This window comes from Tamandua tetradactyla, chromosome 18 (assembly GCF_023851605.1).
Source record: "Tamandua tetradactyla isolate mTamTet1 chromosome 18, mTamTet1.pri, whole genome shotgun sequence".
Taxonomy (NCBI): domain Eukaryota; kingdom Metazoa; phylum Chordata; class Mammalia; order Pilosa; family Myrmecophagidae; genus Tamandua; species Tamandua tetradactyla.
The window spans coordinates 45,611,220-45,634,453 of NC_135344.1; the positions used below are offsets into that span (position 1 = coordinate 45,611,220).

The window sequence follows — 23,234 nt, forward strand, 5'->3', positions numbered from 1 at the left end:
TCCCCTAGTCAAGGACAGGTTAGTCTCCCTGTCCGAGACTCCACCTTCATATGTGCAAGCACGACAGGGGAGGATCGGAGCAGCCAGCTCATGAAGTTCAGTGGATGCACAGTAAGCACTCAATAACGAGTGTTTATTTACCGTTTCTGTTTACAGCTCTATTCCCAAAGTGAATTGTTTGTTTAAGTAAGGAGCATTTACCTTTATTACAGTCATTGGTAAATAAAATTATATTTGCATTTCCACAAATATGTATGAGTTTAATTAGTCTTGCAATTCGTACACAAGAGCCAGTCCAGGAAAGACATTCATGAGCTCACACTTCTACCCCAGGCAAAAAGCCTTCTCAGACAAACACCATCAGGAGTGAATAATTCATTCATTCACAAGTAGTTATTGATCACCCTCTCTGTGCCAGGCAAGAGTCTAGATGCTGAAGACTCAATGGCCAAGGCAAATAAACTCCTGGCTCTCTGGATGCTCATATTTTCACGAGAAGAGTTAGATGATAAATTAAAAGTAAAATATAACAACCTGAGAATTAAAACACGGTTGAGATACAGAATGACTGGAGCTGCTCTCTGTTGTGTGAGCCGGTAGGACCTCCCTCAGGCACAAACAGTCCAGCTAAGATCCAAACAACATGCAAAATGGGAGGAAAGAGGCCTTCAGGAGGAGAGAATGGTGAAGCAAAAACCCTGAGGCAGGAATGGACTTCGTCATTTAAGGGAAGGGAGGAGGATCTGCGTGACAGAAGCATCCTGCCGGTACTGGGGAGAGTGGGGTAGCAGGAAGCTGGCTGAGGCAGGTTGTTTCAGGCTTGCAAATCAAGGGGAAAGTCTCAATTGTATTCTAGGTGAGAGATGTTAGAAGGCACATGCTCTCAACTCAGTTTCACAAAGCCCCTTCTGGCTGCCGGGTGAAGAAGGGACTCCAGGAGAGAGACATGGAGGTAGGGAGACCAGGTGAGACATGAACGGAGCGTGGATTAGGATGGGCCAAGAAGATGCAAGAAGTAGTTAGAGTCAATATGCATGATGGAGACAGGGGTCCCAGGACGTGTTGATGGACTGGGTGTGGAGTGAGCAGAAAGAGGGGAGCCAAGGACCATTTGAGCTGCTCAGCTGCAAGTGGTGCCATTTACTGAGAAGGAATGTGTTTTAGGGGTGGGGATCAGAATTTTGTTTGGGACGCGATGAAAATCAGGTGCCTGTTAGACATGCAAATAGCGTCATTAAGAAGAAGGTGGAGGGCAGGCCATGGTGGCTCAGCAGGCAAGGACACTTGCCTGCCATGCCAGAGGACCCGGGTTCGATTCCCGGTGCCTGCCCATGTAAAAAAAAAAAAAAAAAAAGAAGGAAGGTGGATATATGATTCTGGAGCTCAGGCTAAAGATCTGGGTTGGAGGTGTAAAGGTAAGCGGCATCTGCACATAAGAGTATTTAACTCATTTATAATAGCACAAATGAAATGAGACTGCATAGACATGATTGTTGTTTTTCCTCATTGTGAAATGGGCATCCACTGGATCACGGGCTGTGCAGTAGTCAATGCATGAAGCTTAGGAAATGCGTGAAATAGGGCAGGCTGGGAATTCTACCCTCCTCCCCACCCCCTCATTCCACCAACTTCTAAGCAGGGGTCACCAACACAAGACACTGGTAACCCTCATATTTGTCATTACTGTCTGAAGCAAAGGAGACTGTTCCCCCACCCCAGATTTACACACGCACACGCACACACACACACACACACACAAGGAACCTTCTCACACAATTTAGCCTGGGTCTGCCCTTCCCATGCTCCCACTTAAATCCCTCATGCTGCAGTTTCAGCCACTCCAGGTCCCGCCGGGGCCACTGCTGCTGCCCTTTCTTGGAGCGTGTCTTCTCCAGTTTGCCGAGGCTGCATTCCACCCAGAAGGGAGGGTGGGAGCTGCTGTGCAGGGGTGAGTCAGCCGGATTCACTGTGAGATGTAGGTCGCTGGGCTCCCTCCTCCCTGAGCCTGCAGCTGGAGCCTCCCTGCCCTGCCTGCCTCAGGGCCCATGTCGAGTGGCCTACACACCCTGCCCCAGCCGTCCCTGGGGCCTGACCTCACCGGCTTGTTTCTCTGAAACACTGGAAGAGAAGAGCCCTTTGGGGGCCTCTCTTTGCTCCCAGAGCCACCCCTAAATGCCTGAGGCTATCTGCTGGCCCTTTTCCTCTTTTAAAGTTACAAACTAATAAAAGCAACAGGCAAGGGAAGAAGTAATGAACACAGGCACCCAGTACACCTGGGAGGCTCCAGGAGGCTCTGGGCTGGTGCAGGATGCTGTGGGCAAGGAATCCCCCACGTGGGGTCCCAGGTCCTCCTCTGAGCCTCCTGCTCATGGCAGGGAAGGGGGTGTCTCCACTTGGGCTCCACCCACCCCAAAGCGCTTCCACAGACCCCCAGAGCCTAACCTTCCTTCCTTGTCACTATCCAAGACACTCCAGGGCCAGACCCCCTTTCAGGAGGGTGGTCTCCAAAAGGATGGGAATCTAGATAGCAGGCCAGAAGAGATATGGATATTGTGCACATATAAATACACATGCACATAGCATTTATTGGTGAAAACTACAACGATAAGTCCTGAGCACTCTGACGTACCAGGCCCAGCTACACACCTTTTACATTTAAATTAATTTTATTTCAGTGTAATTAAAAATGCAGTTCCTCAGTCAGATGAGCCACTCATCAAATGTTCAATAGCTGCAAATGACTAGTGGCTACTATTAGGCAGAGCAGACACAGAACATTTCTTTCATCACGGAAACTTCTATTAGACAGCGCTGCTCTAAAGCATTGCCCACAGCTAGGGCACTGACAGCTGTGGACATGCACATGCCAATGTGGATGTATGCATGGGAACATGCACGTGGGGGCTCCACTGGCACGTGCATGTGTACACAGAGCAAGGGCCTCGTGTGTGCTTGTGTCCAGGCTGTTGTGCGTGTGTGTGTGAGAGAGTTGCGTAGCACATGTCCCCCGCCTCAGGCTTCCTGCCGCCTAGAGGAATGTTAACCAGAATGGGCTCTAGAACCCGCAGTCGGGCAGGCCACGGAGGCTCAGCAGGCAGGAATGCTTGCCTGCAATGCCAGAGGACCCGGGTTCGATTCCCGGTGCCTGCCCATGTAAAAAATAATAATAATAATAGAACCCGCAGTCTGGGTTCAAAGGCTGGCTCTTCCCCTCTTTACCTGTGTGATCTTGGGCAAGTGCCTTAATTCGCCTGTGCCTCAGCTTCTTCTTTATGATGATAAAGCATCGCAGAGAGTTGCTGGGAACATTACGTGAGATACTATGTGAAAGGCTCTCGACATGGCTCCTACTGTAAGCCGTTGAGAAATGCCAGCAGTAATTGTCCTTTACAGGAGGGAGTGTATTTGCTGTATTGGGATGGCCTTGGAGAAGAGTCTGCCATGTCAGGGAGTATGTCGAGCACTCAGATAAAACAGGATTGTCTCATGCTCAAGTCTGCCATTTAGTGTGAGAGGCAGGGCCCGGGGCTGGGGACTGAGCTGTGAAAAGGGATGTAGGACTGGGCCTGGGTGAAGGGCATGGATGGCAAAGAGATCCCACAGGGCAGGGCTGAGTGCTGGGGTGTGGTGGGGAAAGAGCCCAGGTAGAAATGAATAGAAACGAAGGATCTTTCTGGGTTTGAAGGCTAGATCTTTCTGTCTGCCCTGGAAACGTACTGCTTGGTGAGGGAGAGAGAAAGAACCACGTGTACAATGGTTTTACAATATCAAAATTGCTCTTTCTATTCAATGCCCAAAGCACCAGGACAGTCACGTTCCTCTCCCGTCCTCATGTCTTGTTCTCTAAGGGTCTAAAGTCTCACCTGGGAGAGCAGGCAAACACAGAAGTGACAAATGGGATGAAAAGATTCAGAGCGGGGAAGCACCTAAGGGAATTTCTAGTCCAAGGTGGCCATTTTAACACAGATCAATTCAACAAGTATTTACTGAGTGCCTGTTCTGTGTAAAGACAGTGTTGCTGGTGCTGAAGGGGATTCAAAAGAGAGAGAGAAAATAAGAGAACCATTTTAGAGACTAAGAAAGAAGATGAAGGTCTCAGGAGACAAAGGTGAGAAAGACATTCCAAGTTACACAGAGCCCTGTGTGAAAAAGGGTTTTCAAAAGGAACTGATATTTGAAATGAGCCTTGAAGAATGCATTAGGCCTTAGAGAGGACAAAATGAGGTCCAGAGAGGTTGAGCAAGTTGCCCAATGTCACACAGCTGGTAAATTACTAGAAACTTTCACGAGTTCCTTCTACCATGGAGAGAAGAAAAAAAAGATATGTACTGCTACATATATGGTACAGAGAGTGCAGGTCCTCAGAGGTGCACACAGGGTGCAGCCAGGGCCATCTTCTGGGATACAGAGTCTGCCATCCCGCCCCTCAGCCAGACCAGCCTGTCCTCTCCTCCCTTGTGAGTCCCTCCCCTGCGGGTCCTGCAGGCTGCCTGTATTTCCAGATGTGGCCAGCAGAGGGCACCAGGCGCACTGCACAGTCTCCGCCATAGAGTTGGCAGCCCCTTGTTCTGGAGTCCCAGCTTAGCGCCCTTGGGGGCACGGGGCACAAACATCTGCACGCCCACACACCCGCGTGGGGTGAGCGCATTATGGGACAGGAGATGAGCTTCTCGGGCGGCTGCCATCTGGAGGGTGGGACGGTTTGGATTGACAAGAGAAACCTCATGGCCCTCGCAAAATCAGGCACAGCCTTCAAGGTGGCACCTGGGGTTGAATAAAGAGGCTCCTCCCAAAGGGAATGTAGGCTGTGGTGGAAAACGGGTGTGCTTGCCGTAGTTTCCATTCAGAGCAGGCAACAGGAGGGGCTCCTCATCTGCCTCCACTTCTGGGGTTCATCCCCACACTCTCTGTGACCCACCAAGGGAAGAAGAGATACTCCTGGCAGATCGTGTGTGTGCAGCCCAGGAGGAGAGGGCAGCTGAAATGGTCCCCAAAGGCCCGCGATGCAGGCACCTGATGAAGGACCCGGATGTGAATCGGAACCAGCCTCCCTGCCTTACTGCTAAAGGCCGTTTGCAATTAGCACTTGGGTTGCTTTTCTGCCAAAAGACACCCCCAAGGGTACTGGGTCTGCTCCAGCCCAGCATGGGTGGATTTACCCAAACTCCAAAGGAAGTAGACCTGAGTCCGGTTTTTCTGCTTCCCTCCTTGCAAAGCAGCTTGTGCACGGTCTGGGAGGTGACAGCTTGTTGACGCAGGTGACAGTAGTGTTCACAGTGGTGAAGCTGGGTGCAGAGCAGGACATGTGGGGGGAGGGAGGTCTGTAGTGAGGTGGACAGAAGAAAGCCCCGCAAACACTGAGCGGCCCGAGCAGGCTGAGTGTGGAGCTGGGCTGCACGGGCTCCTCCTGCTGGGAGATGTCCACGGGCCCGCGGGCAGCTGAGCTGCGGAGGCCCCAGGGGTCTGTGTGCCCCTGTGCCCAGCCCTGTCTGCACGCATCTGTGTGGAAGAGTGCTGTGGGGCGGTCAGCTTGCAGCACACCCTGGCAAGGTGGAGCACCTAGTCTTTCTCCCTTACAGCCCACAGCTCACGCCGTCCAGGAGATGCCGTCCAAGTCTCCCTCCGAGCCGAGCTCAGAGACGTGCCAGGCCCATGGAGCCTCGTGTGCTTGAGTGTGCAAGAGAAAGAGCCAGCCCGGGGGAGCGGGCCGTCTGCTTGAGTGAGGGTGATGGTGGCAGCAGCGCTGCTACAGATGGAGCAGAGGGACCTGACTCGCCTGGGGGTTCCAGGCAGTGGGCTTCCATTAACTCACACACAGTCTCTAGGTGCCGCATGCAATCCCCTGTAACACTCCTGTCTGTATCTGTGGGGTGGAAATGAGGACCTCGTCTTGCTTACCTTATGCAGACACTGATGCTCAAATGAGGCGAGAGCACAGAGGAAGGCACACAGACACACAGATGCCTGAATAACCCAATCTCAGCACATCTAGCCCAGGGCTGGGAAGGAGGCCACTGCTCAGTCACTTCCCTTTTGGGGACTGGAACACAGAGAGCCCGACTCTGACCCCCTTGTGCCCTGAAGCCTGCCCCTAGGGATCCTGAAGACCACCCACCTCGCCGCCCTGCGCCCCCTCCCCCTTCGTGCTCAGCTTCCCTGGGGAAGCCTGTTTGCCCCACCCCCACCCCAGCACCCCCTCCTGGGAATATCCTCCCACTTCCCCTCATTGCCTCAAACAGCTGTGATTCAGAGAGACAGTCATTTCCAAGGAAACCAAAAAAAAAAATTTTTTTTTCCAGGCGTCAGGGGAAATTTCAACCACAAAGCAAGTGGTTCCAGAGGAATGTTGACGGCCCCGGGGCCGCGGCTTCGGGCTCCCAGCATCGTCCCGCCGTTCTCAGGCCGGAAGATAAACGCCTGTGTGCAGAGGCGTGGGGAGGGCGGCCAGGGCGGCCCAAAAGTGGAAATGAACGCCATCGAAAACATGTCGTTGTCGTTGTCCTTTAGCCACGAGGACCCGCGCCAACTCAGAAGGGCCGAAAAAGAGGAGGGAAAAGTTAGCAGAGGCCTTGGCAGAGGCACCTCGCTTCGGGGCGCCGAGCCGCGGGGGAGTCGGGGCGGGCCTGCGCCCGCGCCTCTGGGTCCTTCTGTCCTGCCGGCCGCCCACCCTCCCTGGGAGGGGGCTCAGGCTCCTCCACACAGGACCCTGGCCACTCGCTCCTTGCAGAGTGCCCACCGTGCCTGTCCACACTCTTAAATAACATGCTTGGATAAATCACCTCTGTATAGCCCTGCAAACCCGCGCAGCCGTGGGCGCCATGCCCTGGGAGGGTATTCTAAATTGTCATCATTCTACGCTAATGTCACAGAGGGAGGCCCGACCCGGACCTTGCCACGTGCGTCCGTGGGGGGTGGGGGTGGGGTGGGGAGCTGGCTGGAGAGTCCGCCCCCTCCCCGCCTCAGCTGTGAGGCCCCTGGTCTCTGGAGGATTCGTTCCAGTTAATGACATTCGTCTTATTTTAACATTTCTGAAGTTAAAGACGAGGGAAAGCAACAAAAGGAAATAAATAAGCCCACTAAGGTATGTAGACTCGAGCAGTTTTTTATAAAACAAGAGTCCGTTTCTGCCTCATCCAAACCATACAGACATTTTATTTTCAACTCTAGAATCACCAATTGGCTGATCCCCAGTAGGCAGGGAGGTTTTCCAGCATGGTCTTCCGCGGGAGGGGACCTGGGTGCCGGGAGGCAGCCGGTCTGCAGGGCCTCCAGAGGGCTTCCGGAGCAGGACATGAGGGCAAGAGGGCAGCTCCCCAGCAGCCGGCCGTGTGGACAGCGCAAGCTTCCCTTACTGCAGACCGGGGGGACGTTGGGCTCTGGCCTGCCGACCCGCGGAAGGCGCTGGGTAAACACCCAGCTAGTGGGCTCTGCGCAGTGAGGCGCATCCCCTCTCCAAGGCCCAGACCGTCCAGACAATGGGTCAGTGCGGCAAGTGTCTGCGTTCCCATTCAGTTCTCTCTTCCCCTCCCTTCCCTACCCCTCTGGCCCTGGGGATGTATTTTGCATCCTTTAAATGATCTTGTTTATTCTATGTGTCGGAATATAGTTATCTGAATATTAATTATGGTTTTAGTCAAGTTCATCGGTTGAATGCAGGAATTGAGAATTCCTCCTTCACTTTCAGCCACCTGCTTTGATTTCTCTGTTTATCTGCTTGACTGAGCTGAAATCAGTTTCTGTAAGTGAAAGTCGGCTGCTTAGAGCAGATGTTAATGCTCAGAAATAGTGTACGGTCTGCTATTAGCATAAGTAGCATGATGCTAATAAATAGAGGTGTGTGGCGCTGGTGGCAGCGGCCTGCCCGACGACTGAGCCTGAGTGCTGCCCAGAGGAAGGGGAGAGGGGCTGTCTGGGTGCTGGGCACCTCTCTGCCTGCGCCAGCCCCACCCTCCCCTGGCCCCCAGTGCCCCTGTGTGCAACTGGCTAGGGGCCGATGATTAATGACGGCAAAGGCTGTAACCAAATTGTAGTGCCATTAGCACCAAGTCACGACTGACAACTAGATACATCATCTCTGAGGTTTCTATCCAGCTAACTAATTTAACTATGTGGATACGGGAAACGCTATGCACCAGCCGTAAGGCAAATATTGCCAATATCCGAGTCGGTAACGGATGGGAGATGGGGAATCCATCAGGACCCAGCAGCCAGCTCGTTTGGCCTGGCGGGCTGGGCGGGTCCGCCTTTACAGAGTTTTGGCCTTGAGGCTCTGGAATAACACTCCCCACGCCCCCGGGAGCCCAGGACAGACCCCATAGTTCAGCGAACACTTGGGGACTGGCCAAATTCTGGGTCCACTCCACCCACCCCTGACCCCTGCAACAAGTCGAGAAGCTTCGCTTCTAAATCAGACCAAGACGGATTTGTCATGGCAATGCCTCCACTCCCCGCCCCCCCCCCCCCCCCCCCCGTTTCTCCCCATCTCTGCAGCTCCCATTTTCTCCAGGAGGGGGACTTGCAGGCACTATGAGGAGATACAGGTGGGCTTTGCTTCTCACAGGAGCTGTTCCTAAAATAGTGAATGCAAATTGTTATTATCCTCTTTCTTTTTTGTCATCTTTTCTTTTTTTTTTTTTTTAACAATGAATTCTATTCGAAATGTGCTGCGTTTGCTCACCAGGAGAGCCTTATAAGGAATCCTTTCAGAAATGAAAGACTCCTCCTGCCATGTAAACAGTCGCCCTTTGGTTCCCACGGTTTGTGGGCTGGGGCATCTGACACAGCAATGCTCCTTAAAGCCACCACTGCAATTACCAGGTGATTTACTCTCTGAATCAGAAAAATCACCCACCCAGGACACAAGGACATCTCCCCTATTGGGGGGGAGTGGAGCCTGGGGGGGGGGGCAGAGGGGGTCTAGCAGGCTCCGTGTGGCTCAGCAAATCCCCACATGGGGGTCTCCAGTGTGCATCCAAGGAAAGGCGGTTGAGCTTATGGGATGAGGTCGGTGAAGGCAGGCATTTTGGAAAACATAAAGCACTCCACCATGTGCAGAAGGCATTTGTGCATAAGAAGATGTGTAGTTCCATGGGGTACCAGCAGCGCCCCATCCCTGACTGAACATAAGGGGATGGTATCTGGAGCAGCGGAGCTGGCTTCCTGGAAGCCTCTGTGCTGGAAGTGGCTGCCCACACCAGGAAGCTCAGAAGAAAGTCATGGCAACAACCAGACAAGTCGGGGGAAATTTTACTTCCATCAGAGATATCCAGTTAATGGAGATGGAAAGAAAGACTTCAGACCCGAATAATTGTGCAGCACCCCTCTTTCCAGGGAAGGCACTAACCCAACAGGCTATATGGCATTTTCTCCTTTGCAAAATCCTCGCTTCTCACATTTAACTCTCTGAGTGCAGTGGAGCTCCAACTATTATCCCATTTGACAGATAAGAAAGTGAGTTTGGATTTGGCTGCCAAAGGAGGAGCAGGGTTATTTCTATAGACAAAAGACTAGGTTTCATTTGTGTCAGAAAATTAACACCATGTAACCCATTTTTTTTTTTACCTTCTGTCTTATCTTCCTGAAAAGAAAAAGTCAAATTCATTCCCCATGTCTCTAATTCACTTATCTTAGGTACCTGACAGCATATAATTCCTCTGCTTTCTTCGATAGGGCTATTACAGTTCCCTATAAAGGTTAGTTCTTTAATATAAACGATGGTTCAGATGTAAATGGGATACAGTCTCCCCAAAAGATTGTAGTCAAACCTCCATCTGTTATACCACAAGCCCTAGGCAGGGGGGACAGAGGTGACTGAGATGTGGTTCTGGTCCTCAAAATACCTACAAAGAGGCATTTTTCAAAGCACCACAACCACACACTCAGAGTGCCGGGAATGTCAGAAAAGGAAAGGCCCTCTCCTGGGGCGGGACTCAGGGAGCTATGTGAGGTGCCCTGTGACCCTGGCCTTGATGAATGGATCCGATTGTGAAATGCAAAGGTCAGCAGAAGTGCCCTCTGCACAGAAAAAGCAGTTTGAATAACGGTGGGAGGTGCTGGGGAGCCCACAGGACAGGGCCCTGAGTGGGTGGAGCAAGTATGGGTTTCCCAGGGCCTGCATGTCAGGCCAAGGAGCTTGAGCCAAAGGCCATGAGCAGAGACCTGCACACCCAGGGATGCCTCGGGGTGGCACATCAGAGCGTGAAGCCAGAGTTAAAACTGGAGATGCTGGGCGGGCCGCGGTGGCTCAGCGGGCAAGAGTGCTTGCCTGCCATGCCGGAGGACCCCGGTTCGATTCCCGGCCCCAGCCCATGTAACAAAAAACAAACAAACAAACAAAAATATAATAAAATAAGAAAATGTTTCCCTTTCTTCCTCCCTTCCTTCCTTCCATCCTTCCTTCCTTCTCTGTCTTTCTTTCCTTCCTTTCCTCCCTCTCTCTTTAAAAAAAAAAAAAAAAAAAAAAAACTGGAGATGCTGAGGGCGACTTGGGGAGGGCCTCGCGCTTACTACCCAGTAGTGACCGAACAAGACCAAGTCCCTCCAGGCCTCTCGCTGCTCTGCACCCAGCCACCCCAGCTACATCCAGGTCTCAGGTTTCTGGGGGACCTGGTTCCCCCTGCTCAGTACTGCATCCTATGCCCTGAAAGCCATCATGAAACAGCCCCTCTAGTCTGGGCACAGGCGAACTCCAACTGCAAGACAGAAGATAGAAATTCTCTGTTTCCCGCCCAAGACCCTCTCTATTGTCTCCCCCCCACCTCCCCCACTCCCAAGTCCTCCACTCTCTTGAAGGTTTTCCCTTTAAAACAAACTGCTATTATTAAATAAATAATTGATTTGCTTTCCCATTTTTTATTAATCAAAGGCTAATCAGAGCAGATTGGCACACGGCAACCAGTGTTAGCCACACGGAGTGGATATAATTCTTGCTAAAAGCAGAGAGGTGCTATTTTTGTTTTCCAGTGCAGCCTCATCAAGGGACATGTGCAATTTCCATTAGGATTTGTGAAATACTGAGAAAGAGCTGGGGTTCTGGGGCTCCAGGTTGGCAAGCGCTACTAAACTATCCACACCCTTGAGGGACCCTGGGGAGCTGTTAGAGGCAGTTTGAGGGCCAGGCTCCCTCCCGGTAGGAATAGACTGCTGGAGAGGGGCCTGGCTGGCCGCAGCCCTGGGGGAGAGGGACCATCCAGTGCAGGTGGGCATCAGAAAAGGCAGCTCGGGACTCAGAAAGCCTTCCTGGGCAAAGATCCAGGGTGGAACCTACCCTTCCCCGAGGCTGAGGGTCTCTGGGGCCCTTCCACAGCCTCTGACTTCACCTACTCCTGCTCTCCCACAGGCTGCTCCTACCCCAAGCTCCTGCCCCCAGCAGACAAAACACCATCGTCCCTCCCCCCACCACACCACCTACCTGCATCACCCCAAGCTTAAAAAGCCCGCTGGCAGCATCAGGGTTCTACAGCCTGGACCAGATTCTTATCGGGCCTCTTTTTTTTTTTTTTTTTTTTTTAATCCTGCTGACGTTTTCCTTCCTTTTTTTTCTCTCACTCTCTTTGTACTTATTGATCCCAAACAAGGGAAAAGTCTATTAATCCTAAACCCAGAGAAGATTAGAGATAGAGCCGAAAGGGCTTGTCAGGACAGAGCCATATGGGGTATTATCTCCCGGGAAGGTGACCAGTTCACCCGCAGAAGGAGGAGACGGAACAAAGGAAAGGAACAGAAAGTGAAACAAAGAGTAGACACCCCAGGAAGCAAATGTGATCCCAGGTTGATCTTCCAAATCTCAGCTTCACACCACCCTCCCAAGTGGACAGAAGCAATGCCAGCCCTTCTCCATTCTCGAGGCTTCGTCCTGGGCAGGCAGGGAGCAGATTTTCATCTCTGCTGATACCACAAATACTAGGCCCTCAGGATCAGCAATAGCACAGGCTCACACAAGATCAGGGACAGCACAGGCTGACTGCCAGGCCAGTCCAATGTGAGGGGAGTGAGGATGAGTGGCACTCAGTCGAGGCAAGTCCCTTAATCTCTCTCTGCCTCAGCCTCCTCTCCTATAAAATGGGTACAGTAATGGTATGAACCTTATAGGTTTGTGGTAAGAATTATATGAGATCACCTGTATGGAGAGCCTGACACGTTAAGTGCTCAGTAAGTTTTATGCTTATTATTTATAAATAGTTATTGCCACACCTTCCTCCAAAGTACAGAGATGCTGGGCCATGGCTGGAAGAGGGTCTGGCTGACTCTCCCCTTGCCCACTGCCCTTTGCAGGTAGTCTGGGGGGTGAAGTCTTTGGGGGCAGCATAGCAGTTAAACAGTGAGTCAATGTGATGGAGCCAAAAGATTATTGGACCATCCGTTCTGTGAGTGGGCCACACAGTAGACCCACCGTACTGTCCACCACGGCTGCTCTTAACCCAGGTGGTGTGTCACAGCCCCCTGCAGGTGCTGTTCTGCTCAGACACAATCAAGACTCTCTGGGGCAACACCCAAGCACCTGTAATTTTCAGGTAGAGATGCCGAGGCCAAGCAGAGTCAAATTCCTACCCAAGTTCCCATAGCTGTTGGGTGCTAGCTTGTTGCTGATCCCTCTGGGAACAGAATGCAGGTTCCTGACCCCAACTCTGCAATGCTTTTCCTGAAGAAGCTCACACCGGGCTTGTGCAGAAGTGGAAAAGTTGCTTGGCAAAGCAAGCCCAAAAGCTTCTGGCTTCCAATGCCTGTGCAAAGGCTAGGCAAGAGCTGTATCACTTATGGGAGCTTCCTTTCCCTCCTCCAGGAGATTTTGTTTGTGCCTCCTCTTCTGGCCCTGACACCTCCATTCCCCTCCTTGGTTTTCTAAATATAAAAGCTGGAACTGGCCTGTTTGGGTGTGCCATTGTCTGTTTTTCCAAGCATCGCCCTCATGGGGCAGGGCTGATGCACTGCATCCTGCCAGGGGCTCGTGGGCACCTTAGACCCATGTTCTCAAAGGACTGGACAGGGAAGGCACTTGGCTTCTTGCTTGCCAGGCATGCCACACATCTCTAGGGCCTTAAGCAGCCTCATTGAGCCAGAGGAAGAAGTCAGGGTCCTCCATCACCAGGCCCTTCCTGGGGACCAGATACAGAGTGAGCTCATTTACCCTCCCACAAACACTCGAAGGCTGGCACTATCATCCCCATTTTACGGATGAGGACATTGAGGCACAGAGCACTTGAGGGACTTACCCAGCAGATACGTGATTCAAGAGGCTGGTGCTTAACCCTGTACTACACCACCTCCATGTAGGTCATCCCATCTGAGAGCCTCATTCCCCTGCGAAAGCAGCAATTTGGGAGTTAAAAAAAATAAAAGGGATGAGCTAAGAGCAGATGGCTTGTTTGTTGTTTATCAACTCCTTGAAATTATGACAATTATACTCAAAGGTATCGATTTACAGAAGTATATCAGCAAAGAGGCAGCCTGGTACAGTGTAGAAAAGGGTGAACAAGGAGACTGCCGTCTCAAGATTTTCAAATGACTATTATACAAATAACACATGCACAGGATAAAAAAGTGCAAGAGGGTACACAGTGAAGAGTGATTCTTCCTCCCACTCGAGACCCCACCCCACTGTCCAGAAGATTTCCTCTGTATTCTTCCAGAAATATGTCAAGTAGACACACACACGCCAAACACACCCATAGATACTTTCTATCGTGGAAAGGGGAACACACTACTCACGCCACTGCGCACTTCAAGTTTTGGCTTTGCAGCGTATCTTGGATCATTCCTAAACAGCACACATACAGGTCTGCTTCATTCCATTTAATGCCTGCATACAATTCAGTATGATTTACATAGCCAGGCCCCCGCTGATAGACATTTAGATTGTTTCTAGTTTTGTGCTGTTATTACAAATCACACAAAATCAATATCCTTGTGTACATTTATTGTGCACATGGACAAGTCCACCTGGAGAATAAATTCCTAGAAGTGAAATCATCTCAATAGATGTGAGCATTCTACAATTTGATTGATATATGCCTTCCAAAGAGATTGTACTAATTTAAACTACCATTAGTCTCGCCTTTGTTTTTGTTTGTTTGTTTTTTAATTCCTATTACTCAAACCCCTTACCAACAAAGTATGTTATCAGAAAATACTATTTTCAATTCCTATCCTGACACTAACTGGTTATGAAACCTTGAACAAGTCGCTTTGCAATCTGTGCCTGTTTCCTCACGTGCAAACTGAAAGTTGGTCCAGCCGAGCCATAAAAAAAAAACTTTTAGCTCTCCCTGCTATGATGTGAAGTATCTACCAGTTATCTACTCTGTGCTAAAACTGGCCGGGGACCCATGAGCTGTTCTAGCCCAAAGGAACTGGAGTCTAGTGGGGCAGGCTAGATAGAACATACCTGGAGAAGATGGAAGAGCAGTTTGGGACAGTCTAAAATCAAGTGCAAAGCTGTAGTTTAGTCTATGGGCCTGTAGTTAAAGGGAGGAGGGTAAAGGGGCTCCATGATCAGGGGTGGCTTTTTGGGAGGTCCGGCTTGTGTGAAGGGGCAGGAAAATCGCTCAGAGGGGGTTGGCTGTGACAGGCTCCAAATCCCATCCAGAGCATGGAAAGGCGCCCTCGCTGTCTCTCTCTCCTCCCAGCCACCCCCACAGTCTGCTTGTTCTCTCACCACGGACTGGGAGTGAAACATCAGGTTTGTCTCAGAGTGTGGTTTGATGTTCTGGTTCAGTGACAATCCGTTCCCATCCCAGCAGTTCCACGAAGTGCTGTGTTCTTTGTGAAAACATCAGTTCAGTTTACTGTTCTGGAAAAAAAAAATTACTATACGTAAACCCTGATTAACCCAAGTTCTCAGAAAACGGAGAATTCTAATTAATATGAGTTTCTGGGTAATGGAAGGTATAGGGGTTTGGGGCTTTAGCTGTTTCTGAGAATGTCTTCATCAGGCTTGAGCTTCTCTCCTGCTTTTGTGAGTCTAGGCCAGTGACCCTTCTCAAAGTGCCCAAGATGTAAACATGGCCCGCTCCGCAGGCAGGTTTCCACAAGCAGGAGCCTCGGAGAAGGCTGCACTGATGGGGAAAATAACAGGATAGGTTGGCGATATGAATGGTGTTTTTGGCTTTTGGTGGGCTGGACAAAGCACAGGATTTGCTATTTTCCTGCTGACATTTAACACTGATTTTCACGTGCTTTGGCTCATCTTCTTTAAAAGGGTGTGGAGGTTAGGGTAAAAATCATTGCAGTGGGTTGACGGTGCTGCTAAATTGATACAATGGTATTTGGGGCTCACATACATTAATAGTATTAGCCATGGTATGTTACAGCTGGAGAGGCTCCTGGTGCAACTTGCTTGCTTGAGGGAAAAGGAAACTGTGGCCCAGAGAAGCAGAGTGGCTTGTTTCAGAGCTCTCAGAGAATCACAATGGTGGCCACAGCCTAGGTCCTATAAATCCAGGCTCTTTCATGAAGGACAGTAATGGAACTTGCCCAAGGTCCAGCCAGGCAGGGACACAGCAAATGCTCCATCTAGCTCTAGTTGACACCAAAGCCGTCATCTTCTCCCACAAGGTTCCTGTGGCTCTGACATCTTTCCCCTTGGGCTTTGGCATCAATTTGTCAAGAAGGGGACCCCCCTGGAGTCTGCATTTTAAAGAATATGTGCCATGATCTTGAGACACCTGGGGGTATGAGAGGCCCTGCTCTATACCCAGTTGCCTGCAATGGTCCGATTAAAAAATCATTCTTAAAGAATCATCCTACTTCTCACATGGGTGGCTACACCCCAAATCAACCTCCACCCAAGCACTCACTAGGAGAATCCAGAAACTTCCAGGCCCCTGCAAGTCATAGGCGGACTTACAGACACACAAATGCAAGTCACTTCTCCAGACACACTTGTCTCCTTTAATGGTTGCCTGTGAACTGAAATGAAATGCACCCTGTAATACTCTTAAAGCCTAGGAAATAGTCCTGGCCCTGATGTGGTCTGGCCAGGTGAGGGTTCTTTGTCACTGTGCCTCCAGAGATAAAAGGAAAAAATAGTACATTCCAGCTCACCTACCTACCAGAACTAATGAAATCACTGGAGCCCAAACATGAGCATGCCTCAGAATCCCCTGGAGGGCACATCAAACATACAAGGCTGAGCCGTCCCCGCTCCCCACCCCCACCACCTCCGAGTTTCTGATTCGGCTGTCAGGTAAGACCCAAGAACATACATCCCTAAGAGATTCCCAGCTGATGCCAGCCAAGGACCCTGGACAGCCGCTGCTCTGTGAGATTATGTGAGCAGAAACACTTGTGAAAGGGATTTTTATTGTCATTTTAAATTTTGTAAAATGCAAAGTCCTTCTTTAAAGTGAAAAAATACCATTTACTCCCTCCAACCCCATATCTGATCAAGTTAAATTTTCATAAATTCTGTTTGCTTGTCCAAGAAGCTTTGAAAGTTTTAGGAAATGTTATAGACCAATTAGCCAGTCAGTAAATGGGCCCAGCACTGTTGGCCCCTCACCTTGCGTTCCCACCCCAACAGAATGATCAGTTCGAGATGCCCGGGAAGGGAGATATGAACCCTGGCCAGGTCCGCAGCCACTTGTTCCATACCGTGGCCTGTACCCGCACAGACCTCGTCACAGCACAGCACCCCTACCCCTGCAAACTTGCTACCTGGTTCCCCCCACCCTCCCTCCTGACACAGCACCCCCAGAAGCCAGCCAGGGGGCGCCCTGCCAGGAGCACAGCCGGCTCGAAGTCTAGAGATGGGCTCCTCTCTCAACATGGGCGACGGGTGAGTTAGAAGAAAACCAACTTAGAAGAGGTAGGACATCCTGACGTCATTACCCCCGTTGGAAGGGCCTGTTGTTGGTTCCTGTGGTGAAGACAGAAGTGGATAGGCGTGAAATCAGGAGGAAAGGACAGGCCTTGGCGCAGACACGCCCAGGATAAACGGGGTCCAGGAGCCACCCTGTGGCCAGCTCGGAGAGAGGGCGGCAGGAAAAGAGGCACACAACAGAAGGGTGGTCAGGAAAGCTAGAGGCACCAAGGCGACGGAGGTGGTTAACAAAGGGAAAGGAGGCAGGCGGGCAGGATGAGAAAAGAAAAAAAAAAAAGGGAGGGCTGGAGGGTGAGAAGCTCCAGGGAGCCGAAGGGAGGTGCAGACAAAGAGAGCGGGAGACCGACCGCGGGATGGGGCCCGCACCGCCCGGAACCGGAGCTCCCCGCCCCCTGCCCCCGGCCCCAGAGCAGAGCGGTCTTGGGGGCCCCGCCCGGCCCCAAGGTCCCTCGCCCAGGTCGCGCCAAGGAGGGCGCTGACATTGACCGCGGGGAGCGGCGGCGCGGGCGGGGAGCGGAGCGTGGGTACCCCTACATGGTGGCGGCGGCGGCTCTGGGGTGACGCCGGGTGGGGGGGACCGAGTCTTTTTTCCGCTTTCTTCCCCCTCTCCTCCCTTAATGGCTCGGTAATTGATTGGCCTCGCGTCCTATTTTCGCCGCGGGCGGCCGGCGCCAGAGGTCGGCTGATATCAATATTTCCCGCGGCTGCTCCGCGGTGTAGCTCCTCTCGCTCCCGGCCGCCCCGCCGCCGAGAATTTACCTTTGGTTTAACAAGAAGCGGGAGCTGAGTCAGGGATTAGGGCGTGTCAAGTCAAGTCAACACAAATAAAAAAAGAGCGGGGGATGGGGAAAGCGGAGAGACATTCGTCAACCCAGGGAGCAACCAAGACAGCCTGGGGTTAATTGTGGGGAGGAGAGAGAGGAGGCGGCGCAGTCAGGCAGGGGAAGGGAAGGGGCGAATGAAGGGGGGAAAGAGAAAGGGATTTTAAAAGACCATGAAATCCTTATTCCTGAGGTTGGCATTTTAAGCCATCTGTAATCTGTCATTTCTCTCCAGTTAACACCCCCGCCCTCCACCCCCGTCACCCCCCCATCCCCACCCTCACTGTCACAAGCACCACTGCAGCTTGGCCCATTTCCTTCTACACACACACACACACACACACACACACACACACACACACGCATGCACGCACCTATCCTCATTTTATGATCTGGTCCTACTTTAGGTGGCCTTTTCTCTCCAGCCAGATGTGACTCATTCAAGGCAAAAAGCACTAATATTCATTGAAGTATTGCTATATGCCAGGCCCATGCCAGATGCCCGGTGATAATCAAATATTATCTCGTGTTAACCCCCCCCCCCCACTGCCCGGGTGGGCAGGCTCTGTGGTGTGGACAGGGTCAATCTATCCGTCCCCCTCCCTACCCACCCACCCCCCTGAATCCAGCCGGGCTGTGCAGCCCATGTAAACCATGAGCAATGTAAGTCTGCTGGGAGACAGAATGAATGTACAAATGGTGGCAACCCCATGTGGGGCAGATGATGCGGATGCTTACCAAGTCCAAGTAAGCTGCCAAGTGCCACGTGGTCTCTCTTCCCCACCGCTGCTTCTCCCATCTTCACTGCTTGTTGACTGATTAATTGTAGATGGAGTCGTTGGTGATTCTTTATTAAAGAAGGTATAGGGACTCAGGTTTCACACTAAGATGAAGGACTAAGTGGGTTGGTAGAAAGGGAAATTGTGAGACAAAGAGCAAGGAACCCAAGAAAGCTGTGTAAGCGGGGCTCCCCTCTCCAGGACCCGTTCTGCTCCTGCCTGGGCTGCAGGATTCAATCCAAGAACCTGAGTTTCCCAGAACGGAGCCTGGGTGGGGGCCTGCTGGCTGCCTCTCCCCACAGTAGTGCTCCCCAGCAAGTCTGTGCCCCAAGCCTCAAGACTGGGGACACATGGCAATAGTAAAGAGCAGAGCTGCTTCCTCGAGGACACTGGCCGCTTCTGCAGGGAAAGGAAGTGTGAATGGGTTTACTGATATCCTGAAAGAACATAAACGTCCCAGCTTCCCTCTGTGGTCAGTTCTGTCTGGGGTCCCTGAGAGCCCTGGTCCTGCCCTCAAAAGAGACCTGCAGGAAGATAATGAAAGATCCTCGCCAACTCTCACCTGTGAAAGATGCCCAACAAATGAACCTCCAAAGACATTTTCCAGTCCAGGTTTTCCCCATGCCTGTTCCTAATCTAATCCACAGTACTGATGTGGCCAAATCAAGCCTATGTGACCGTGTGCCCAGCCGTGAGGCCAGCCCCTCAGGGAAACAGGAGCCAAGCAGTGCCTACCCTGGGGTTCTCTATCTAGTTGCCGAGAACAAAGCTACCCACTGAGGAACAATTACAAACAGGCTCACAAAGAACCTTGACCTGTGGTCTTCACACTAGAAATTATGCAGAATCAGAGTCCAACGGCTTCTTGGAGGAAGGGAAGGAGGAGAGCAGAGGGGGAGGTTCAAATGAAATGCCAGGACCTGGGGGCAGAGCCAGCCAGAGTATGCTGGCATGGGTGGGGGAACGTGGGGGGCTGGATGTCGGCTCTGTGGGGCGGGCTCAGAGAGGGTAAGGAGGAAGCCAGGAATCAGAGATACGGCCTCAGGGCTTCTGGTGGACGCTGCTGCCTTGTCAATAGAGCTCCAGGGTGATGGGGTCACTGAGATGGCCCAGAGCTCATCTCAAACAGACCACCAGCCCCTTCTGCTGAGAATTCATTTGAGGCGTTTTCCAAGTTCTTCTTCCAACTTCCCAACGGAGGTGAGGAGGAGAACACATTTTACAGGCTCAGTTCATCGCCTCCCTCCAGCACGTGTGCGCACACACACATGCACACGCGCACACACACACACACACATCTAGTGACTTGTCAGGGTCTCCGTGGAGAGATGACGAGATTTTTTCCCCTGCGGTCTGTTTCTTCGCCCCAATCTCAGTCCACCTCCCGTCTGGGCCCTAACTCGGTTCTGGGCTGGAGCTGGGGGCACCGCAGTGCCTGGTCCCTGACCTCTGGGGCTCAAGGTCTGAGAGATGAAGACCCACACAGGTCACAGACAGAGGCTAAACCGTGATGGTCACTGTGCTACACTGTAAATTCTGTATGGCAAGGGGAGTGAGGGAGGGGCAATAAGGGTAGGAAGGAGCCCTGTGTGCCGCAGGTGCCAAGAGGAGGTGGAACTCATTTAGAAAATAATTTAAGAGTTGCCCTTTACTGTGGCATTACTGTGAGTTTGGGCACCTGGTGTCCATGCTCTCATTTCGCCCTTGCATTTCTGCCAGGAGAGACACACTGTTTCTCTTCTCCACTTACAGATGCAGAAATTGAGACTACAGACTAGCTTATTTTCAGAGCTTAGTGGCAGAAATGGGGTTTGATCCCAGGGCTGCCTGCTCTGGAGCCAGGACTCTTAAACTCACTGGGTGCTGAGTGTCCATACTTGCCATCAATGGGTGGAGAAGAGAAAGCAAAGGTCCCTTTGAGAAGAGAAAGAAAGGGGTGGGGGCTGAGCATTCCTGTGCCCACCACAGAGGGTAGGAGAGCTGGTGTCTCCACTGTCCATGACTGTCACTTCTCAAGCCCTCCTGCCTGCTGGCAGGATGAAGGACAGGCTTTCACAGGCAGACGGGAGAGACTGGGGTCACCGCCAGCAAAGGAGCCGGGAGCTGCTCCCTGCCGCCCAGACGGGTGCTCTGCTCCTCCGCTGAAAATGTCACGTGGAAGATAGGCACGCTCTGATCTTCAGAGAGCCGCGGTGCATCTGTGATGACATGTGGGCATCAAGATTTGCATATTTATTATAGATAAGCTGTCAAAATGTATGTTGTCAATTTCACCTTATACTCCAGATTTAATGGTGCGCGTAAAGGACAGAAAATCTTTAATATTAATATTAATATGATTTTAGATTATAAGACCGCATTGTAGATATCAATCAGCCAACCCTTAAGGACATGTCACTCAAGTTGATATAGTTTATAGAAAATTAATGTAATCCATCCTGTGTGATCTATTACACGGGGCAGGAAGAGAGAAAAGAGAGCGCGTGTGCTGGGGCGGCGGCTGGGGCAGAGAGGACTTGCCACGCGTTTCCGTATGTGCTCATTTGTGCCAGAGAAGGGAATCTGCGTATTTTAGACTCATTGTGGCCTCAGGGATCAGTCACACCAACTCCTTCTCTTTGCTGTGAGGACACAAAGGCCTGGAGGAGAGGGAGTGGCAGGGCCGTGGTCCCTCCACTGTGCCTATGGGGACAGCCGAGGCCCGGAGCCCAGGCTTTCTGGAGCCCAGCCCTGCCACTCTCTCTCTCCTGAGGGCCTCAGAGGCTGTAGAGGACCCTGGAGGAGCCCCCAGGCCTCCCTGCAAGGCCCCAAACTCCCCATGGCCCCATGTGCAGCCAGCCTTCCTGGATAGACCTCTTCTTTATCTGTTTTGGAGGATCGCAGGCCACACCTGGCCCTCAGGATGGCTCCTCTTGACAAAGGGCCCGAGAGTCTGCAGAGGCGGTGATTGCCCAGGTGCCGGGAAGGTCCTCAAAGTCCCCACTGCTACCCCCACTTGCTTTCCCATGCTCGGGGCTCTGACTTCAAAGCTCTGCTCCTCGAGACCCCCATCAGACACCTTCTGTGGCACGGCCATAGGGTAGGGATTAAGCCTGAGGGACACAATGAGTGACTACTAAGTAAGTCATGGCGCCATAACGCTGCTCTTTCTGGGTGGGAAGGGATAATCCTCCAAACACCTTAGGACCTGGGTCGAAGCCACTGCACTAGGCAGACCCGAAAGTTGTTGAGACGGGCTCTTTCTTTCTAGAGGGCCAGCCGGAGTGCTGAGCAGAGGGCACCAGTGACCTTTAAGCTCTCAGCTCGCCTCCCAGGGCCTGTTAAACACCCTCCTCTCACCCTCCCACCCCCCACGCCCAGCCTGCCTCAACTAGGGAGGGAAAAAAACTAAAAACAGCATTATTTTCCATACAGCCGCCCGGAGTCTGCTGCCCTCTGCCTGCTGGGTCAGTAGATATCCCAGAGGCCTTCTGGGCCAGGGAGCCCAGCTCCAAAGCCGCTCACCTAATTGCCCTGCTGTAACCCACTGTCTGTCCATAGGAAGTCCCTCTCTGGGCCTTAATTTCTACACCCATAAGATGGGGGCCATAAGACCTGCCCTACTTAACTCACATCCTCCTGGAACGTGCCTGGGCTCAGGTCCAGGTATGGCGCCCACTGGCCTTGCCAGGGGTCCAGCATGGGGGCGGTGGGGAGGGGCTGTCCCGGAGCGGGGCCAGGCTAGAGGGGCCACCTGTGCTTCTGGGCCAGACTCAGCCAATTTGATTACCCAGGGCCTGGGGCGGGAGAATGCAGACGGGGATCATGAGGACCAGGCCCCCTAACCCTGCGGCCCTTGCTCCCTCCTCTGGACCTCAGGCTCTCTGGAAGCCCTCATTGTGCCCAGGAGAGAGAGGGAGAGATGTCCTGATACCTGTGGGTCCATACCCACCTTCCTGCTCGGGTCCTCCAAGGCCTGGCAGAACACGGCATCTCCCCACCTGCCGCCCTCTGGAGCCGGCCCCTCCCACCACCTTCCCACTGCACCGCCCTCCCGCCAGCCCTCCTTTCGCCCAGACAGTTGTCACAAAAGGCCTGGCCAGGTACTGCACACCACAGCAGTAAGGCACATCTACGTTTCCTGTCTGAAGGAAGACGAGGCCTGGTAAAGCTCAATAAATCACAGGGGCTCAGGGACAGGCGAGGCGAGGCCCCGGCATCTGGGGGGACGCTGGCCCTCAGCCCCTCAGCAACTCCTAAGGGCCCTGCCAGACGGACCAGCTCCTGGCTGCCCTGGGTTCTTGGCATCTTATTTACACACTGCTGCAAACTGACGAACACCTGAAGCATTTTTCATCCTGTTCAAACTACAAAAGCCTCCTCGGGTACTTTTGTGTTAGTGCTTCCATACAATGGCAAAATGCTGATAGGAAGATTTTTGTTTTCTGTTTTAATCTTCCACCTAAGCCTCTGAGAAAGATGACCCGCTGAGAAGGAAGCTACAAACAAAGCCAGACACAGCGAGGAGGGCACAGCATCCTTGGGCAGGTTCCTTTCTGGGGAGCGTGGCTATTGCTGATTCCCTCTGCTTAGACACCCCCCCAGCTCACCCCCTATTTCTCCTGGAAGTGGTCCCTCCCAAGTGGCTGTTCTGGGTCATGGTTGTTAAAGGGTTAAAGCTGGGTGCAGGCTACCCAGAATGTCCACACCATCTCTCTCTGGCTCTCAGGACCTCCAGGTAGAAGCAGCAGGGAGACAGGTCTTGGTTCAATCTGCACTCAGGGATTCATAACCTGAAGCTCTCAGTCACCTGGGGAGGGGGCAAATCCATAACCA

General features: G+C 52.3%; 1 protein-coding gene and 1 long non-coding RNA gene across 3 annotated transcripts in view; one reads left to right on the forward strand and one right to left on the reverse strand.

The window, feature by feature from the left end:
- The window catches only part of CELF4 (CUGBP Elav-like family member 4), a 296,225-nt gene that overhangs the window by 22,467 nt on the left and 250,524 nt on the right, over positions 1–23,234 (forward strand). The window lies entirely within an intron of this gene.
- On the reverse strand, positions 6,271–6,836 carry LOC143662139 (uncharacterized). Its single transcript, XR_013165168.1, has 2 exons — positions 6,780–6,836; positions 6,271–6,526 (listed from the first exon to the last, which is right to left on the reverse strand). It is a non-coding gene; the product is annotated as an uncharacterized LOC143662139 (long non-coding RNA).